We start from the raw sequence: 18,953 nt of genomic DNA on the forward strand, positions 1-18,953 counted from the left end.
GTTGGTCTATGCATTCCTGACACAGTTCAGACACTGGCAGAAAGACCCCAAAGTCTGGGTCTTTTACCTAAACTTAGACATGTTCTGTCCATAAACATGGCCCACGGGGCATCAGCTAGGGTGTGTGTAAGGGACGCTAAGGACACACACACAGTAGGCACATCAGACATACGGCATCCCACATGCAGATGACCCTGAGCCTGCCTACATCAACATTAAAGGGATCTACCCCAATCCAGGTCTTTGGAAATTTCTAGGGTGAAGAAATAAATAGAAAGGCAGCCCCATGTTGAACCGCTCCCAAACACAGGATGCAACCTCTGTGAATGGATTATCGCTTTTTGACCAGCCATTGGCCAATTACTGTACCTCGACCGACTGAGTACTCAAATAGATGTAACCATTTCGCAGAAACCCATCCTGAGAAAAAAGATTTTACAAGTGTTGTGGGGCCTGCCACTTGGAAAGCCAATTTGCGGGGAGCCGAGCCTCGTGAGGCACAGTTGATTATGCACGGCTCCCGCACCACAGGCCCCTGTACACAGAGCCCAGCTCCAGAATGCCTTCCGATCACCACCGGCTGGCTCTCAAGCCCCGGGGTGCTCCCCACGGCCAGAAGCCTGCTTCAGCGCTGCCAAACACTCCCCCCGCCCCCCCCCCCCCCAGAATGGTCTCCTAGTGCCTTGGTTCCCACGGACCAAGGCCTGGCTTCCAACTTGGATGTGGCAGTCAGCTGGTGGCCTCACCAACATTCCCCAGAGCATTTTAGCCAATGTGACAAATTATTCATGAAGTTGGTGTAATTTTTTTTTTGCAAAGACCGGCCAGGGTATTGAGGCTGGTAGTGCCTGCCTGAGTCACCCCCCACCTCCACCCCCATGTGGCTGGTCTGTGCTAACAAGTCTCCCACCACCATTCAAGTCCTGTCCAGCCGGCTCAAACATCCACCAGCCCACCCACTTTCGTTCCCCAGTTTAATTTCATAATTGTCTGCTACTTAACAAGCTCTCCTCTGGGGCCTTGGGAATGGAAAGGGAAGGCAACCAAGCTCTTGGAGGGGAACCGGAGAGGTCTGACCCAGTGCTGGGGGGAAATGCATCTCAGAGAGGTCAGCTGGACAGACTTGGGGGCCGGGTCCAGCGTGGGGCCTCCCGATCCCACCATCTGGCCTGAGTGGAGAGAGGGACGGGAGGGAATGGAGGGTGGTGGGTCTTAGACCCCAAGCCACGGTCTGCCCCCCGCTCCTGGACACATCAGCTCTCAGACTGACCCTCCTCTGTCTCCACCTGGATCAGGGGAGGCTGTGTGTGAATTCGCTCTCCTGTAACAAGTTCCAGAATAAACACACAAGAGCCAGAACTGCTCCTTAGCATGGAAGTATTACCTGTGAGGGCTGGGACCTGCCTGGTTAGCCACTGAATCCTCTGGGCAAGGCACACAGCGGGTAGTAATAAATACGCGTGGAATGAGTCAGTGGATGGATGGAAGGAAGGATGGATGGATGGATGGACGGTCGGACGGACGGACGGATGAAGTTTCCAGCCATGCCTTGCAAAAGCGGCCACTAGGCCGGCACCAGCCGCCCCCTCCCTCGCCCCCCAAGTACCAGCAGGGGCTTCGCTGCGCACAGTAGGCTCTCAGCGACCAGGGGCGGCTATTGTTACTACCATCACCGTCACCAGTGCCCCGCCAGTCCGCTTCCTCCCCCAGCAACTCCGCCAGCAGCCAGCCAAGACCGGCGAGCCGGGGAAAAGTTTCGCTGACCCCTCGGCCCCAGTCAGAGTCCAGCGCCCCGGCCGAGGCCCCTCTCGGCGTCACCCGCTCGGCGGGCCGGGCGGCGGGGGTCCCCGGCCGGGGCGCCGGCACCCGGCAAAGGCGGCCAAAGTAACTTTGCGGGCGCCCCTGCGCCGCGCCGCGGGCGTCATCTGGCGCCCGGGGAGGGTCCCGGCCGCGCCCCCTCCCGCGCCCGCCGCGCCCCGGCCCGCGCCCCGGCCGCCCCCGGCCCTACCTGGCCCCGGGCTCCTCTTCGGCGGCCGCGGCGGCCGCGAGCAGCAGCGCGCACGGAGGGAGGCAGGGGCCCGGCTCCGGGGAGGGAGGCGCGCAGGGGCGGGGGCTCCTCCGGCGGCGGCCGCCTCGCCGCGCGTCCGAGGCAGCAAGTGGGAGCCAGACTCCTCCTTCGGGGGGCGGGGGGCTCCCCGCCGCCCCCTCCCTCGCCCGCCGCGCGGCTCCGAGCCTCCCCGGCTCCCCCTCCCGCCGCCGCCCTCCCTCCCTCGCTCGCTCCCGCCCGCCCGCCTCCCCCGCCCCGGCGCCGGGAGGGCCGCGCTCGCGCCCCGGGTCCCCGGCCCCGCGCGGCCGCCCGCCGGGGCCCCTGCCGCGCCGCCCAGGCCTCGGCCCTCGGCCCCCGCCCGGGCCCGGAGCCCGCATCCCGCCGCCGCGGGGAGGGGAGCGGGGAGCCGGCCGGACGCGGGGAGGCGGAGCGGGCCCGCGCTGCGGAAAAGAGCGGGCGGCCGCCCCGCCGCGCCCCGCGCCCCTCTCCGGCCCGCACCCCTCCTCCCCCCGGGGCCGGGGCCGCGCGCGGGGTGGGCGGGGAGCGGGGCGGGGGCGCTCTCACCTCCGGATCCGCGGCCGCCGCGGCGGGGACCGCGTGCCGGGGCGTGCGCGGCTCCTTCCGGGGCGCTGCGGGCCCCCCGCCTCCGGCCCGGACCCCCTCCCGGGGCCGCGAGGGCACCCCGCTCCGGACCCCTTCCCCCCGCCTCCCCCCCAGTCCTCCGGGGAGACGCGGACCCCGGCTCCGAGGCTGCAGAGGCCCCGGGTGCGCCTCCTGCGCCCCCATCACTTCCTCCCCGGGGTCCCAGGTCCCTAATCCCAGGGGACAGAGGGTGGCCGGCGGAGGCCTGACCCGGAGCGGGGCAGGTAAGCAGGTCGGGGCCACAGAGAGCCAGGCCCCTGGTCTGAAGAAAGTCCTGCCTGGTCGGGGAGAGCAACACCCCCAGAGGCCGTGGTCCCACCCTGGGGAGCTTGAGGGGCCCCTGACGACCTCCAGCCCCCTGCCCCGGGTGAGAGGCCGCGTCCACAGGGCCTGCAGCCAGGGCACGGGCCGGGCCTGGGCCTCCCAGGCTGGGAGCAAGGTGAGAAGGGGGTGTGGCCCCTCAGAAGCCCGCGGAGGGCACCTCGATAATGTTTGTGGGTTCCTCCCCCACCACACTCACATGGCAAGGTGGCTCCCACTCCTGCATTCTCCACGGCTTCAGACTCAGTCTGAGGACACTCCGTGTGGGCGCCTCAGGCCTGGCCTGCCCTTGGGGACAGCCCAGGCTGGTAGGGAGGCAGACAGGAACACAGAAAAATTCCCCGCACAAGTGCCAGAGCAGAAGCGGGGCCGGCTACCTGGTGTGGCTTCTTGGAGGTGGACACACCCCAGCTGAAAAGTGTATGCCCAGGAGAGAAGGTAGGGAAAAGGCCTTCCAGGCAGAGGGAACAGTGCATGCAAAGGCCTTGGCATGTTTGGAATGGCAGCTTGGATGGGTCTAGAGAAAGAGGAAGTGGGGGGGGGGGGGGAGAAGGGAAGATGAGGTGGGGGAGGGGGACAGACAGGAGCCAGAGCAGGAAGAGCCTTGGATGCCTGCCTAAGGGGGTGGACTTTATCAGGGACAGTGGGGAGCCATAGAAGGTTCTGAGCAGGGGCATGCCTTGGTCTGGTTTATCTTTGCAGAGATCGCTCCGGCAGCCCGGACAGAGGAGTGAGAGGGGCTGCTCAGGGAGACGATGGAGGCCTGGCTGGGGCCCTGAGGCCAACGAGGGGGGCAGAGACTGGCCGAGGGGGCCACAGGTGGGCACCGGGCCTCCTCTTCCTTGTCTGTAGTCCTGAATTCTCCCACCCTGGGCTGGGGCGATTCTGGGGCAGAGTGAAGAGGCCAGGCTAGAAATACAGTCTCAGCCAGGCAAGGGGGAAGGATGGTCCGACAGAGGGCAAAACCCTCCGGGTGGTGAGCACAGTGCCAGCAGCCCCTACGCTTTTCCTAGGGAGCAGGAAGCTGCCACACGGTCGCCTCCCAGGGTCCGTTCTGGGAGGTGGGTTCCCCAGTGCCCTCGAGCCACCAGGCAGGTGCCCCCACCATGATTACCCGCTCTGACCCCCGGGGCCACGTTGACCTTTGCAGAGGCCCAGCTCAAGTCTGCCTGCCTAGTGAAGGTCAGAGCCCCAAGGCGGGCTCTTCCCAAGCCAGGAAGAGAGGAGTGGGAGAGCAGTCACCTGGGAATTCGGGGAAGAAACCCCAGATAAACACACAGGCCTGCTGCCCAGGAGGAGGTTTGTTCAGTGGCCCAAATCCACGGTCACCTCCACTGCTCAGGTGGCCACAACATCCATTTGCCACCTGTGTCATCCCGGAAACCTGTGTGTGCCAGGCTGTGCCGGGGGGCCGAGGACGCAGGGGGCACCCGGATGCGGCCCCTGCCATCCAGCCGTGGCCAGTGAAAAGCCACGGGGCAGACATGCCCAGAGACCAGCCCGGACCGAGTGTGGGCTGGGGAGGGAGAGATACCCACCCTGGGAGAGGGGGCCGGCTTCCCACGGAAGAGGGCACGAGGACTGGGCCTGGAAGAAAGTACAGAAGGTGAACAGGGGAGGTGGCTCGATGGGGGTTCCCGACGGCAGGAACTGCAGATACCCAGGAGGAGATGTGAAGGAAGATCGGGAAGGCGAGGACTCCCTAAGGACGGGAGCAGGCCCTGAGGCAGGCCATGCGGGGCCTTGAGTGCCACGCTCAGCAGGCCACAGGAGGCCAAATGCCCTATGGTGCCTTGTGACCAGCGCCCAGGGCAAGGCCAGTGTCTCCTGAGTGAGTGAGTGGGCATGTGAAGGGTGAGACCCCCTGACCTCAACTCCTCTTGGCACACGGAGCCTCCCAGCTCCTCCAGCCGTGCTGCCCAGCCCTGTGGAGCATGAGGGGGCATCACAAATGGGCAGGGAGCATCTTTCTCGCCCTAGGGCCGCAGGCTTCTCCAGCACAGCATCTCCAAGGGAGACGATGAGGAAACGGTCGTGCTTGCCTGAGAGACAGGGCTTGGGCTCAACAGCCCAACAGACTCCACCTGCTGCCTGCCAAAGACAGAGCCACAGCTTGGTAGTGGCCTCAGGAGACCCTGGAGGACATATGGTCCGGGATAGCGGAGAACTGTCAGTCTTGGTCCCTGGGGGGCAGAGCAGAGAAGTTCCTGTGACGCTCATTCTCTAAAGCTGGCTTCCTCACCACCTCCAATCCCCCCAGCCCGCCCTTCAGCTCCCAGACACCATCTCTTAACCTGCCTGTGACGCGCATTTATTGAGCACTTGCTGTATGCCTGACGCTCAGCGCTTCTTTTGGAGCCAAGCGTGAGCTCCCCACCTAAAGGGCCCGCCGTTACCTGCACCACCCAGTCGCAGGCACCGAGCTCGGAGTTTGACCCACACCTGCCTTGGTCCGGGTGGCCTCTTGCTTCGCCTCGGTCCCCAGCACGGCAGCCCTCGGGGCCTGTAGCTCAGTGGGTGTCCGGAGAGCGGGCTCTGAAAGATGGATTGAGGAGTACAGGACGGGCAGGCTAGACCCACTCCTAAAAGAGCAACCAACTAGCAAACACAGCAGACATTCTGCTTTTGGAAAAATTTAATAACACAGTGGCACTTGTTCATGGAGACTAATAGAAACACCACACAATCCCACACTGCTAAGCCAGCCAGGGGATGGCTTGTTCATCTGGGAGGCATTTCCCACGAGCCTCCTATGTGTCGGGGACAGAAGGAGAAGATGCCAGGCTGTCTGGCCTCAGAGAGGCAGGAGGTCGACAGACGCTCATGACACCAGGGACAAAAAGGACAGCTGAGGACAGGGAAAAGGGCAGCAGATTCGGCAGCCCAGGGACACCTGGGAAGAAGGCTGTGGGTGCACATCAGAGGAGTAAGACTTCGGGATGACGATAAATGACAGAGAGACCGCCCAGCGGAGGGACCAGCCTGTACAAAGGCACAAGAGTCTCGAAAGAGCATGCTATGGTATCCACTGGCCAAGAATCCACCTTCTGCAATTGCTTGCAATAGTCCCACATCGGAAGCAAGCTAAAAGCCCAGCAAGAGGGGATCGGTTTAAAAAATTATGGTATGTCCAGAGAATTTCAAGCAACCACTTGCCAGCACGTGACATGGCAGGAAAATGATGTCCGTGCTCTGCACACATCCCACGAGCCAGCGAAGTAGGCTACACAAAGTAGGCACCTGAGTCTGTGTCGTGAAAAAAGAAAGGCAGTGGGGGAAGAACATAGGGAGCACAGTACAGCAAGACGACCCTGGGGATAAGATTATAGGTGATTTTTTTTTTTTTGCTTTTATTGATGGGACGCCTTGTGGTCTCCAACTTGTCCACGGCCGTCGGAATATGGTGAAGAAAGGAGAGCGGGGGGCATTCAGGGAGGGGTGTGAGCACCATGAAGGGGGCATGTAGGGCAAGGGCTGGGAGGGGCTGGAAGCATGGGCAAGGCCAATGCCACACACGACCTCTCATGCCCCAGTGGCAAAGGAGCTTAGGTTTTCAGGACCTGCTTAGGTCCTCCGTGGTGCCTGGCACACAGCCAACGTGCAAGCTATGGTGAATCTTTTGGCAAATGGTCACTGGGCTCCCACAACAGCCAGAGCTGTGTCAGGCCCCCAGCAGTCACCCTGGCAGGGGAGGCCGGGGCAGTTCAGAGAGGGGACATCAGTATGTGCTGGAGGGGTGGGGAGAAGCTCTCTGGGGTTGGGAGGATGAAGCCTGGCTCTGCACCCCCACCTATGCCCCATTATAATCTCCAAGGTCTCCACCTGCCAGCCCAGGTCTGTCCGAATCCTGACACAGCCCAGAGGGAGGTCGATTTATTTCAAAGCAGCTGTCTGACACGGCCTCATCCAGGACCTTCCTCCAGGCCCAGGGTGGAAAAGCCATGCCCTGTCAGGGACCCAAGGCCCTGCCCACCTCTGGTCAGACTCCAGTGACTGCCCCAACTCCTGAGCCAGGCCCTGACCGTTGGTTCAAATCCTGCCTCTGCCACTCACAGCCTGTGACTCGGAAACCCAGCCTCCTGACCTTTCCTGTTGTGAAGCTGCCCCAATAATCTCAACCCCGGGGAGGGAGGGGCAGTGCCTGTGGAGAGCCTGGTATACAACTGGCACTCACTAGTGGTGTTTGCTAATGCTGTCAGGGTTCCAGATCCCAAGTCTAGGGATATGGATTCTAACCCAGTTCTGCCAACCGGCTTGAGACCTTGGCACATTCTCGTGTCTCCCTGAGCCTCAACTTTCTCAACTTGAGGGGGGAAACGATGTAGTCTCTCACTCCCACCCTTGACCAAAGATGAAGCAAGGAGACGCGGAAAGACCCCAGGAGCCCCCTCTTCTTGCCCTTGACTGAGGGTCCAGCCAGACCGCTGCCCAAATGAGTCCCCCCCCCATCCCATTCATTCCAGGACACTCCCCCATATGACTCGGGCCATCACCCAGACAGCCAGGTATGGGAGGAGCCTTGTAAAAGCGAACTTCAGGATGCTAGCTAGCTGATTATGCCACAGGGGACGGCTCCAGGGAGGCCAGCTGGGAGGGGGAGCCATTTGTCACTAGAAAACATGCCCAAGATATGCCTCAGGAATGATGGCCTCTGCCCCAGGTGATGCCGCTCTAGGTTTGGAGTCCCCAGGAGCTGGACAGAGGCCACACCCAGGCAGGGCCAGCCACCCTCTGCAGGCTGCAGCTCGCCGCTCTCTTGGAGCAGGAAGGGTGGGGGAAGTTCTGGGTGTCACCGCCAGGCACCCCCGCCAACCCTCCGGTCACCCCTCCCAAGCTTCCCTCTGTGGGTGGCCTGGGCTGTGAGCCCTCATGCTGCCTGTGAGCCCCTTTTCATTTTTAGGGAACTTTTCCAGTTGCCTGGTAACTGATTTATTTCTCACAACAGCCTGGCTGGGACCTCAGCTAGGGGCAACCTGCCCTGTGAAGGAAGACTAAGAGGCCCATTTTACAGATGAAGAAACTGAGGCCCAAGAGGTTTCAAGACCTGTCCAGCAAGTATCCGTTACACTTGGGACTGCAAGGCCAATCTTCAGACTTCAGGACACCTGCTGTCCCCTCTGACCATTCTGTCCCCCCTCAGGTGTCAGGCAGGCCCCTTCCAACCTCTGTAAAGGCCCCCACACATCTCAGTTACCATCCCAGCACGCCAGGGCCTCCTGGGCTCTGCTGAGCTGTCCAGGGTCCTGGCCAGGCCCAGCCTTGCCCTGAAGTCTACTCTGATCCCTCCCAGGCTATCACTTCTTCCCACCTCTTGGATATCAAAGAAGCAAGAACGGGGGAAGTTGCCCCTGCCCCCCAGCTCCGCCCCTGCACTGCCTGCACTCCCTGTGAGCCCCGGGATACCACACGCAACTCGCAGCTGTTTTCCTCTTCCAGAGAATGGGTACAACGTGGGGCAGAACGGGAGGGGGTCCATATTCAATACATTTCCATGGATATAACAGCCGCCTCCTCGGGGCCAGGCAAAGCCAGAGCTGTGGAGAGACTGGACCCGGCCCTGCCCTTGAGCAAATGTGGGGGCTGGAAGCCAACAAGGGCCACACACTGATGAGCAGAGGGGAACACAGGCTGAGGGAGCACAAGGGACTTCCCACCCCTCCCAGGGGCAGAAAGGGGAGGTGCTTGGGGAGTGCTGTGTGACAAGGGCAAATACGAGAGGACATTCTGGGGTAGGGATGGAATAAGCCAAGACCTGGAGGCAAGAGTCAAAGGGGAGCCTGGGCTAGAGGAGGGAGGGACCCGGGAAGGGGTGGCACCTGTCCCAGCACCTCCGGAGTCCAGAGCAGAGCCCCAGGGAAGGGCAGGCCTGGCAAGCCTGGTCAGATCCCTTGGGACAGAGGGATGGTGAAGAGGTAGGAAGGCCAAGGCTCCGTGACTTGCAGATACAGTCACAGTAGCTCGTCCCAGCGACTTGACACATGTCTCCTTCAGTCTTCGTGGCCCCGCCAGCTCAGTGTGAAGCGGTGGGCAGGGACCGGGACCCAGTGGGCTCCACAGGCTGCTACTGTCCCCTCCAGCTGAACTCATGATTTCCCCAACATCCCTGAGCTCTGCGTCCTATCCGAATAATAAAAGTACCTCCTGACCCGGTCCTGGTGAGGATCAAGTCAACTGTCGACCGGACCTGAAAATCGGGCTGTCTGTCCTTGGCTCACGCTGCTGGAACTCATGACAGCCACCTAAGAGCTGCCCTACACCAATAACTCTGTCCAAACCCAGCTTGGATTTGTGGGCACCGGGACACAGGTGACCCCATCCACACGAGGACCTCACAGAGGGCCCAGGTGCCACGGCTAGTAGCAAGAGTACTGGTTTGAGTCAGACTGTCTGGCCCCAGGGCCAGGTCAATGTTGGGGCCAGAGCCAAATACGGAGAAGAAGGGAGGAAATTTGGGCTTGCTCCTGGGACCCAGGAAAGGAATGAATGGGGGTGGGGGTGGGGGGCGGTTCTTGGCTCTCTGGCTGTAGAAGCCCAAACCCAGACCCTTGCTGCTCCAACTGGGAGGCCTGTGGGAGGCTCAGATAAGATGCCTGGGACACAGGCTTGGGTCCCCACACAGACACCTGACCAGGACCCAGCAGACAGCAGGGCCCCCAGGGTGGGCCAGACCCTGGAACGAGTGCCCTGGGGAGGCGAAGGCACTAGGCACCCATTCAGAGAGGGCAACTCCTTCAAAGGCAATGAGAGCTGAAAGCTGGCCATCCCTGTGCCCCACCTCATATCTGTCACTCCTGCATTGCGCCGCACCCCAAGCCCGGTCCACCTGTCCCCCCAAATCCAGTCCCTCACATCCTCACGTCCTTCCATGGGGTTCCTGCTCCCCACACTGCAGTCGTGGTGCCCTGCCCTGCGTGGAGACCCTCGGTGTCTCCCCACTGCCTCTATGTCTGCATCCTGCCCCTCCCACCCAGGATACGCCTGCTCAGGCAACCTACCCCTCCTGGGCCCCCCCACCGGAATGGAGCTGTGCTAGTCTGCCTCCCTCCGCCCGTGGCCGGTAAGCAGCGAGGCCCTGAGCCTGTGAACCTCGGGTGGGATCAAGAGCCAAGGGGGCAGCCGGCAGGCCTGGGCCTGGGCTGGGGGCCTGGGCAGGGTGCTTGACCTGTCGCCTCACTTGGAAGACGAGGGTAAAGTCACCCGCCTTGTTAGCTTGCGCTGATCACATGGGATAAGGATAGTGGGCTGCTGAGTGCTGGCTGTGACTCTCAGGAAGTACAAATCCGTAACGGTCCCCAGGAGACCCAGGAGGCCCCTGCCCGAGCCCCTCCTGGATACTCGTGTCCCCAGGCTACTCACTGCCAGGCCCCAGCTCCATTCCTGCCACCCAGCAGGCTCTCGGCAAACACTAAATGCGCCAGAGGTATGAGAGGAACCCCAGGAGGCACCCCCACTTTTGCTGATGCCTGAAATCTCCGCACCGGGGAGCTGTTATCCTTGGTGAAAGACAAAAATCCCAGGGCGGCATTACAGTAGGTGGGGGAACAGCAGAGCTGGGGGAGGCCGAGCCAGCCTCCTCAAGCAGATGGCCCCCAGCCCCCTCCTTCGGAAAGGAAGCCCCCCCACACTCCCACAGGGAATCATGCCTCTATTTGGCATGTCCCAGATGGCCACCATGCCCTGCTTCCCCAGAGGTCATTTCCTATCAGAAGTTCTTCCTTATGTTGAGCTCGTAGCTCCTTCCCCGCCTTGCTCCCCGCCCAGCTTCCAGGGCTGCATGGAATCCGTGAGGGGCCCTGGGCCCACCAGCACAACTCCCCGAATCTGCTCCTCCCCAGACTCACAGCGCCATCCCTCAGCGACTGTCCCTCAGCTAACCTGGCCATGGACCCCCTGCCCATCTTGGTCCTCTTCTCCAGGTTCTCTCTCACCTCCAGGTGTGACATCCAAATCAGCACTGTAGCAGTCATTCACACCCTAGTCTGAATGTTTCCAGCCCTTTTCTAACAGAAGAGTTGAGTCAGAATCATCAAAGGTGGGTAGGAAGAGCTCTCATTGCCCTTCTGTTCCAACGTCATCTTAACTCCCCAGGTCTACAAATAGGAAACTGAGGTCCGGATTACAAAAGAAACCTGGGAGAGGGAATACTCTGTCTCCAGCTTAGAGGGAAGGATAAACAGCTCCTGAAGAGGAGGGTCAAGGGAGGGGGGCGGGGGCTGAAAACAGACTTGTGATCTCCCCATCTGGGACTGACGATGCCTGAGGCCATAGGGGCTGCTGATAAACCTTATTGCTCGAATTCATCAGGATAGTCACCCATTCTACAGATGAGGAAAGTGAGGTGGGAGCCTTTGAGAGACTTGCCAAAAAAGGCATTGCAACTGCCCGGATCTTCCTGACCTCAACCTCCACGTGCTTCCAGGTGACAGTGCCCTGCAGGCAGCCGAGGGAAAGGGAAAGATGGGTGTGCCTGGACCATCCCCAGGCCACCCCTGATGGAACATCACTCATTGAGCCTCCTTGCTGACTCCCGTTCTCACACACACACACACACACACACACACACACACACCGCACGCCCTGCCGCTGTAGCACATCCAGACGCATTATGCTTTTAGTCCTCAAACCACCTGGAAACATGGCACTGTTATTTCCAGGTTACAGATGACAAGCTGGGGCTGAGGGAATGGACTTGCCCAAGGTCGCACCTCGAACCCCTGGGAGGGCTGCAGTGACACCCAGTTCCGGCCCCATTCCATCCCGGGCCTCTGGCTCTCTGCTGCGGCCTGGGCCAGAGGGGCAGCACCGGAACAGCTCGAGCCCTACGCGTTCCATCGTGTGCCCAGAGCAGACATCGCTAATCGATTACGGTGCTCCTGTGTCCCCTGGGATGCAGCCTCAGACTCCTTGCACAGGGCTGAAGGCAGCCTCTGTGAAGAACTGACCCTAGAAACATCGACTTGCCTCCGCCAGAGGACCTGCTGGACCGGCTGATCTCCTAGCTGCCTGTGGGGCCTCATCGTGCCCCGCCATGTGTAACAGAGGCCGTCTCTTCCTTGCCACGTCAGGCCTGGAGCTGACCAGGGACTCACGGTGGTTGTGCAGAGCTCCCCAGCCGTGCACAACACCCTCTCTCCCCACAGACCTGCCCCTTCCCCATAGCTCGCCGGGGCCTCTAACCACCCCAACCTTGAAGATGGCCATTTTTTTTGCACCATTGAGCCTTGAACCACCCCCCCCCCCAACCCAAAGCTGCAGCCCTTCCCGAAACCCCCTCTCAGACTTCCCCTCCAGCCTCTGGGACCCCTATAGCCTCTGGGACCCATATAGCCAATACGCCAATATGTCCTTTGCCACATCTTTGAGCATTCCCAGGAGATTGGTTCCTCTCCACCTGCCTTTATACCTGCTCATGTCTCCCAACTCAGGAAATAAGACTTCTGTCCCTCCCACGTCACCCTCCAGCTACTACACATCTCTTCCCGCTTCTTAGCCAAGTTTCCCAAAAAAGGGCCTCCACACGTGCCCTCTCCCCTTCCCTGCCCCACCTGCCCTCTCCTCAGGCCAGAGCATGGCCGCCAACAGCCTCCTGGTGCCCACGATGGTCCAGCTCATCCCCAGCCATGTAGGCCTCTCCCCCTGCGATCGGGACAGGTCCAGCTTCCCAGCCATGGCCTTCAGCTCTGCATGTCCTGGTCCTGGGGACATCTCCGGTCTCGCCCTGTGCCCCACCCTCCACCCTACCCTCCAGACACCCTGACCAACTTCCTTCTGGTTGGCTCTGGGACTCCACTCTGGCTCAATCCTCTGCCCGTGGCGAATAATGACAGCAGCAATAACAAAACTGTCGCTTATTCAGAACTACCCTGCACCCAGCATCGTGCAGAAACAGATCAGCTAACCCCGTCCTCCGTCAAGTCTATTTTACTCACTGACTCCAAAAACACTGACTTGTGCACCTACTATGTGCCGCACTCTTTTGTAAGCACAAGGGTAGGGCGGTGAGTTGTGATGCCGGTATTTTTGGTCCAATTGTGTGCAGGTGGGGAAACTGAGTCTCACAGAGGCTAACAGGCCTGTCTGGGCTCACACAGCCATGAGGCAGACCCTAGCACCTTACACCCACCCAGCCCCCCACGTCACGCCTCCCCTCCGAATGGGACCCGGAATCCTGCCCACCCCGCCCCCTCCCCTCCTTTGCCCCCGGGGTCCAGCACCCTCGGCTCTTTGTTCTCCTCCCTGGGAGCCCCCTCCCACCATCCCCACCACCTAGCCGCCAGCCTGGCTGCTGCCTCCTCCCCGGGAGCCACTGCCAAGCCGTCAGCTCCTTTCATCACCCCGAGGCAGCCGGCGGGAGCGCCAGCAGCTTCTTTGGCACAGACCCGCCTCCGGCCACCCGCCACGCGTTCTCAGGCACAGACGTCAGGCCGGCAGGGCGGGCACCTGGCCCCAGGCCCGTGGCGGCAGAAGGGGGGGAGGGGGTCAGCGCGGGGGGGATCCAGCCCTCCCCATTTACAAACCAGGAAACTGAGGCTGGGGATCGATCGGTCTGCCTCTTCTGAAATTGTCTGAATTTGTCAAGTCAACCCACTGAGCGACAATCTGTGGAAGGCAGTTCCCTCTGCTGGATGCTCTCCATTCGACCCGCCGCCGTGGGCGCCTGGGAGCTCAGCAAGGGTGGGCACTTCCTCAGAGGGTCCTGCCTGTCATCCGGGTACAAGCGCCCCCGCAGCGTTCGTAGCCCCCACCCCAGACGCCTGGCGGGTGGTCAGCCCAAGGGGCATCTGATGACTAAGGAAACTCGGGGCTCCACCATCCAGGTGTGCGGGCACCTGGCCGGCCTTTCAGGACAGCTGGGCTTGGCTCCTACAGGCTGGACCTCTGTCCCCATCCTGACTCTGAGCCCCCAGGCGCAGCTGAGAGCTGGGCAGGGACACCTGACCCCACAGAGAGGCCCGTGACCTTAGGAAACTCTGTCCCACATCTTTGGCAGTGAGCTTTGGACGAGAGCCCGGCTCTGGCTCCAGGATCAGCTCCTTCAAATCCCTGCTGGTTCTCTGACACTTCACTTCCTCCTCTGCCAAATGGATTCTTCGTGGTCAGGCCGGTGACAGGTGAAAGGGGGTGACAGACGCGGCCTGCCCTCGCCTGTCCTGCTGCTGCCCTCCCTTCCGTGAGACAGCTGTGAGTGGTGAAGGGCCCCTGCAGAGAGGCAAAGGCAGCGGCCCGGCCCGTCTGGGGCCTCCGTCTGCCCCCTCGGGGTGCCGTGGAGAAGCACAGACCAGGCCTGCAGGACACGGGATGCCTGCTGCAGGCAAGGGCCCCGCAGCGAGGGAGAAGAGCTTCCGCGACTGGAACCACGTCTGAGGAGGGTAAGGAAAAGGGCTGATACCTGCGGGGGACGGTGAGTTGACAAAAGGTCGAGACACAAGCATGTGGAAGGGCAAGACCCACGCAGCCCTGAGGCCCCGGCCCCCACACCGTCAGCGCCCAGCCGCCTGCCCACTCCAGGCCCCGGGTCTGCGGGTTCCACCTTCATGCTCATGGGCAAGAATCCCATTGGGCCGCTCTTGGGTCCGGCGTCCAGCCTGGACCAATCAGCTGTGGCGGGGAGGGCGTGGTCCCATAGCGCAGAGTGAGCCTGGCCAATCAGAGAGAGGAGAATCTGTGGGCGGGGCAGCCGTGGGCAGGTGTCTTCTCATTTCACCGGTGGGAGGTTGGCCGGCCTCCCCGGGTCCAGACGCCCCTCGGTAGTGTGTCCCAGCATTCTTGGACCAACCCAAAAACCTTGAGATGGGAGGGAGACCCTGACGGCAGGGGGTGGACTTCCGGACATGGGGCAGGACAGACAAGAGGAGGTCCCTGTTTTAAGCATTGACGCTGGTAATGAGGGGCCAGCACGTGATCCAGGAGGAGGGGGCGTGGATGCAGACAGGAATAGGAGAGTATACTGTGACCCAAGCCACTGGGGGCAGGTGGAAGAGGAGAGGACGCTGTGGCCAGGGTTCCAGGGTGCATGGTGGGCTTTCTGGGTGAGAGGGCGAATGGAGCGAGGGAGGGAAGCCAGCTCGGGGGGAGGTTGGAGAGGTCGGTCTGAAACACCCTGAGCCTGAGGGAGAGAAGACGGGAGGGTGGTGGCCACGGAGGAGGGGGCCTGGGCTGCCATCAGGGATTGGGGGGTGACTGGCATGGGCAGAGGTCGCCTGAACGGTCAGGAGAGTGCTCCAGATCAGCTGGGGGATGCCTAGAAAAGAAGGGAAGTCAGGACAGAGTGTGAAGAGCCCAGCATTCTAAAGAGGGTCGCGGGAAGGAATGGGAGAAGTGGGCAAGGAAGCTGAAAGAGAACGGGAGGGATGAGACCGAGTCCCGGAGGGCCTCAGTGGGAGAACTCGGACTTCACAACCAGAAGGTCACAGCAGACCTTGAGGAGAGGGTCCCCGAGGGGGCTGGATGGTGGAAGTGAGAAGAGAGACGCTCCCCCCAAAGAGACCACACTTCTCTGTGCCCCCGATTCTTCACATTTGGGTGCAATTCTCCATTGTGTTGAGAACAATGACCACGACGTCCATCAGGGGCAGAGATTTCTTTGGCTAGAAGGAGCCAGTGTCTGAAACATGCTGGGAAATAGCAGCATTCCATTCCCAGGGCCTCCTAGCAAAGCCAAGGTGGTCCCCATTTTACAGATGGGAAAACAAATGGAAGCAGCCCATCTGAGGGCGCACAGTCAGAGGCAGAACTGGGACCAGGACCAGAGACCCTGGTGCCCAACCCAGCATGCGCTCCTCCTGACCCCGTCCATGCTCCAAGAGATGCTATGAGTCAAGTTCATGGCCATGAAATGGGAGTGGGAGGTGGAGAGCTCTGGTTAGAACTCCTCTCCCCAGTCCTCAGCCCTACCATCCGGGAGCCTGAACTGGGCCTCTGCTTGGCCACAGTGCCCTCTCTAGACTCACCAGATGAGGCTGGGAAGAACCCCATCCTACAGGTCTCCCAGCTCTCGCCGGGAAGCCAGGAGTGAGCCAGCGCCTCCACTCTGGTCAGCCACCAGTGTCTGGACTCCGGGGAAAAGCTGCCACACACACCAGTGGCTTCAGGAAGGAAGCATGAGGCCAGAGGAGCTCTCGGATGGGGGCCAACTCCAGAGGTGCCATGACCTCCCAGAGCCAGCACAACCTTTGGAGCTTGATGAGACCAGGCTCATCCTGAGACCAGCCAGGAGACCGGCTCCTGGGTCTGCCATTTGTTACCCGAATGCCCTTGGCCAAGCCTGGACCACCTGTCAGAGCCTTAGTTTCGTCATTTGTAAAATAGGGTTTATATGCTTGTCTCCCAGGGCTGGTATAGGGATTCAGTGGGTTGACCTTTGAACGGTTGTCTGGCACGGAGAGGGAGGGGCCCTGTTCATGCTGGGTGTTGACCAACAGGAATCAGAAGGGACATAAGGAGGCGCCTGGGTGGCTCAGTTGGCTAAGTGTCCGACTCCAGCTCAGGTCACGATCTCACGGTTCGTGGGTTCGAGCCCCGCGTCGGGCTCTGTGCTGACAGCTCAGGGCCTGGAGCCTGCTTCGGATTCTGTGTCTCCCTCTCTCTCTGCCCTTCCCCCACTTGTTCTCTCTCTCTCTCTCTCTCTCTCTCTCTCTCTCTCTCTCTCCCTCCCTCCCAAAACTACATAGATATTATAGAAGTGTCGTAGAGATAAAGGATCTGCCCTCAGGTAGCTGACGGGATAGAGCAGCAGGGGACTCAGTCTGGCAGTGCTGTGGGACCTGCACAGTCCCAGTATTTCCTGTGAATGTGATCCAGTACTTTCCCCCCCGGTGCCCCGGTCCCTTTGCCTGTGCTGGGCCCTCACTTGGTGTGCCTGCATCACACCCATCCTTTGAGGCCTCTGGGCTCACCTGTCTTAACGTGAAGCTGGTCACATGGTCCCAGCTGAGTCCTGGCTGGGCCTGTCTCTTTGACAGCGGTCATCGGGGTCACACGGATGGCCCCTTTGAAGCTCGCGTTCAAAACAACCAGCCACCCAGGGGCCCAGGAGGCCCGAGGAAGCCAAGTGGACCCCCCACCGCTCTTGCCTGGCACTGAGGGAAGGCAGGCAGGACCGGGCAGCCTCACACAGGAAGCCAGGTGTTTACACGGCAAACAGAGACTTTGGAGAGATTGCACTGTGGATTCAGCGGCGGGGAGGTGCAGACGCCCGGGTGCCTGGCGGCATGTTTGTCGTGGTCCCCGGGGGTTCGCGCTGCCTCCCGCACCCCAGAGCTTGATTAGCTCCATTTGCTGTCCCGGTGTGCGGTGTGCCGTGTAGGGGTGGAGGGATGCGCTTTACCCCCACATGGTTGGGGGAGCAGCCCGTGTGCTGTGCCTCAGTGAGCTGGCTCCCTCCCAGCTGAGCAGCCTGGCCCTGGTGAGCAGGGTAGCAGAAACACAGAGCGGGCCAGCTCCCTGCTCCCTACCCTGCCCGGCCTCGGCAGCCCCAACTCCCCGTCTCCCGTGCTACCCGCCACACACACCCCCCCCGCCCTAATCACTGTCAACACTGTGCCCCAGAGACTCATTTCCATCCCTCACCCCTTTACCAAGATGCTCTCGTGCCAAGGGCTGTGCTCATGCCAGCAGGTGACGCAAAGGAGCTGGGCTCTTGCCCAGGGGACAAACAGAAGCCGTAAGAAGAAGACGGGAGCTCACCGGTCCAGGAGCTGGACTCCCAGACCTGCCTCTCACCAGCTGGGCGAGCTTCCACAAGTCACCGCACTGCCCTGGGCCTCATTTCTTCACCGGTAAAATGGAACAATGCTAGTCGTGAGCTCCACTTGTAGGGCCATCACGGGTATTAGATAAGTCGGGGCAGGTAAAGTGTTTAAAAAGTACCTGGCGCGGCACATGAGTTCAGCAGGTGTCACTGTGGGTCCGGAGGAGGAGCAATGATGCGTGGACTTGTCACCTCTGCCCTCGTAAGCCCTGCCAGCTGGCCTTCGTCAGACCCATAGAAGAGAAGAGAAAACCGAGGTCACCACAAAGCCTCCAGGCAGCTGACATCAAACTGGGCGGTGGGGGGCAGGGGGATGGGGATGTGCAAAGTGCCTGTCAGAGAGGCTCCCCAAGAACTCCCGGTGTCCGTGCGCCCCAGGAAGCCAGCAGCCCTGTGGCCGCATCTCAGGTGGGGCTAGGGAAGCCACCCCTCCCACTGGGCCGTGGACGCTGGCCTACCTGTCCCCTCCCTCTGGCGGGGACCTTCAAGCTCCCCAAGGTCCCGGCTCCAATGGGTCCCTGCCGCCTCCGGGTCCTTCCTTCCAGGCTGGTGAAATGCAGTCCGCTCCAAAATCACCTCTGTCATTCACACAGAGCAGGTGGGGTGGGAAGAAGCCTTGAGGAATTTCTGTCCTCTCTCAGGGGCCCCTGCCAGGGTCTCGTGCCCGGAATTCCCTTTAGGCCTGTCTCACGTCCCCTTGAATGTCTTGAGCCCCAGGACCTGGAAGGACGATATATCAGGATAAGCAGAAACGAGGAGGCAGCCCGCTGGCAGAAGCCCACAGTCTGGGAGCCACTGCCACCCGCCCCCTAAGAGCCACAGCATCCACGGGAAACCCAGGGTCCTGACGAACCGCCGTGAGCCTCTTCTGGCAAACAGGGCTGGCGACATCAGGCCCGTGGCAGGTACACAGCACATAGTAAGTGCTCAGCTGAAACGTGCTGTGCTTGCTGTCATCTGCCCCCTGAGCCCTCCTGGGAAGATGCTTTGTGGAGTGCTATGGTCATGGGGCGGTGTATACGGGGGCTGCAAAGATGGGTGGGCATGAGGGACAGAGGCCTGGCAAAGTGGGAAGAACCCAGGCGACGGGTCAGCTAGACATGTTTCCACCATGTAAGAGCTGGGTGACCTTGGTCACGCCATTTAATCTTGCTAGACCTCTTTGCAAGGATTAAACGAGAAAAGGTATATGAA

The 18,953-nt window shown here is 61.1% G+C and overlaps 1 protein-coding gene and 1 long non-coding RNA gene across 2 annotated transcripts in view; one reads left to right on the top strand and one right to left on the bottom strand.

Annotated features, from left to right (window-relative positions):
• MPPED1 (metallophosphoesterase domain containing 1) overlaps positions 1-2,116 on the bottom strand; it is a 74,520-nt gene extending 72,404 nt beyond the window's left edge. Inside the window, exon 1 of the mRNA XM_058741093.1 lies at positions 2,009-2,116. The gene's annotated coding sequence lies outside the window, so the exon portion shown is untranslated. The remainder of the gene's footprint in view (positions 1-2,008) is intronic.
• An 11,404-nt stretch (positions 2,117-13,520) lies between these two features.
• Positions 13,521-16,648, top strand: LOC131483929 (uncharacterized). The gene is made up of 2 exons (XR_009247938.1): positions 13,521-14,379; positions 15,993-16,648. It is a non-coding gene; the product is annotated as an uncharacterized LOC131483929 (long non-coding RNA).
• The last annotated feature ends 2,305 nt before the right edge of the window (positions 16,649-18,953 follow it).

The sequence above is a fragment of the Neofelis nebulosa genome, chromosome 8 (genome assembly GCF_028018385.1).
Source record: "Neofelis nebulosa isolate mNeoNeb1 chromosome 8, mNeoNeb1.pri, whole genome shotgun sequence".
NCBI lineage: Eukaryota > Metazoa > Chordata > Mammalia > Carnivora > Felidae > Neofelis > Neofelis nebulosa.